This window comes from Coregonus lavaretus, assembly GCF_964263955.1.
Source record: "Coregonus lavaretus genome assembly, contig: HAP1_SCAFFOLD_10837, whole genome shotgun sequence".
NCBI lineage: Eukaryota > Metazoa > Chordata > Actinopteri > Salmoniformes > Salmonidae > Coregonus > Coregonus lavaretus.
In genome coordinates, this window is record NW_028165860.1 from 1 (window position 1) to 2,000 (window position 2,000).

The 2,000-nt window shown below is 45.0% G+C and overlaps 1 long non-coding RNA gene across 1 annotated transcript; it reads right to left on the minus strand.

Annotated features, from left to right (window-relative positions):
- Nucleotides 1-226: 226 nt before the first annotated feature.
- LOC311115356 lies at nt 227-1,717 on the minus strand. The gene is made up of 2 exons (XR_014611251.1): nt 1,602-1,717; nt 227-642 (listed from the first exon to the last, which is right to left on the minus strand). It is a non-coding gene; the product is annotated as an uncharacterized lncRNA (long non-coding RNA).
- Between the last annotated feature and the right edge of the window lie 283 nt (nt 1,718-2,000).

Genomic DNA, 2,000 nt, shown 5'->3' on the forward strand with positions numbered 1-2,000 from the left:
GTTCAAAAACCATGGCTTGTGCTCATCATAGACTACTATCTGCATCTCAAATGGCACCCTATTCCCTATTTAGTGCACTACTTTTAACCAGAGCCCTGTTGGGACACCCTATGAGCCCTGGTCAAAAGTAGTGCACTATATAGGAAATAGGGTGCCATTTGGGAGATAATGTGTTGCCCCCTGAACTGTGCTCGATTGATACATTAAGACTCAATAGTAAGCTGACTATCCTCAACAAGCCTCCGTTTATTATTATACAAGGTCCCCTTGACTTGAACATTAACCCCCAGTATAAGGGCCAGGTCCAAACGGCACCCTATTCCCTATAGGGTGCCATTTGGGACGACCCCTAAATCCTACAGTACAGTTTCTGCTGCCTGCTCTCTCCCTGACCAACCAACCAACCAACGTTTCCTCTCCTCCCTTCACATTTAAAACCTTATTTCGGCTATACGGTGTATTAAGACAATCAACAATAAAGATCTTCAGGCTCGACTATTGACTGACTGCTGTCGTTGATCCTAAGGTATAGTAGTGTAGATTCATTGCAGTACATGGGGCTCCAGCCCTGATTGGCTCTCTCCCTGTCTCTCTCACTGCAGCAGGGATTCCATCACAGCCTCGGGCTTCGCTGATCTTTTCCTGTCAGGAGATAAGAGGAGAGCTGTATCACAAATGGCAACATTCTCCCTATATAGTGCACTACTTTTGACCTGGGCCAATAGGGAATAGGGTGCCATTTGAGACACAGATGAGATGATCATGGGGTTAATATACAAACCATTAAGAACACCTGCTCTTTCCATGACAAAGACTGACCAGGTGAATTCAGGTGAAAGCTATGACCCCTTATTGATGTCACCAGTTAAATCCACTTCAAATCAGTGTAGATGAAGGGGAGGAGACAGGTTAAATAACTATTTTTAAGCCTTGAGACAATTGAGACATGGATTGTGAATATGTGCCATTCAGAGAGTGAATGGGCAAGACAAAATATTTAAGCGCCTTTGAACGGCCTATGGCAGTAGGAGTACCAGTTTGTGTCAAGAACTGCAACGCTGCAGGGTTTTTCACGCTCAACAGTTTCCTGCGTGTATCAAGAATGGTCCACCACCCAAAGGACATCCAGCCAACTTGACACAACTGTGGGAAGCATTAACATGGGCCAGAATCTACCTTGTAGGCTGTTCAGAAGGCAAAAGGGTGTTCAATATTAGGAAGGTGTTCCTAATGTTTTGTACACTCAGTGTACAGTATATATTTCTTATGCTTCTAGGGAAGTGACATTAAGATCGACCAGAAAGCAGCAAATATCTGATCATAATATGTAGTATTTCTCAGAACAGGGTGATAACAGCTTTTACAGTAACATTTCACCATGGGACATACACCTGATGAAGTGTTACATTATTATATAGAAAACCATTACTTCAGATAGACTTTATAGTCCTCGCTATAATAGGACATTTATTCAGAAATTAAATATTACTATGGTTGTTATTGTCATTATAATTTGTATTTGTATTCTAATGGTTAGATTTAATAATATTATTCATGGTGGATAATCATGTACTGGGAGACAGACGGTGGCGATGGTTTACCTTCGTCCAGTCTTGGGCCTACCGCTCTTGGAGGTCCTGGGCCTCTCCAGCTTCATCAGTGACTGTCTCATACTCTCCTCTGTGTAGGCCAAGTACACATGGGACAGGTCCACCTCAAACGGCTGAGGGAAGAGAGGAAGGAGAGAGGGATGGAGAGAGAGATGGAGAGAGGGTGGTGGAGGAAGAGAGAGGGATGGAGAGAGAGATGGAGAGAGGGTGGTGGAGGAAGAGAGGGATGGAGAGAGGGTGGTGGAGGAAGAGAGGGGGATGGAGAGAGAGATGGAGAGAGGGTGGTGGAGGAAGAGAGGGATGGAGAGAGAGATGGAGAGAGGGTGGTGGAGGAAGAGAGAGGGATGGAGAGAGAGATGGAGAGAGAGATGGAGAGAGGGTGGTGGAGGA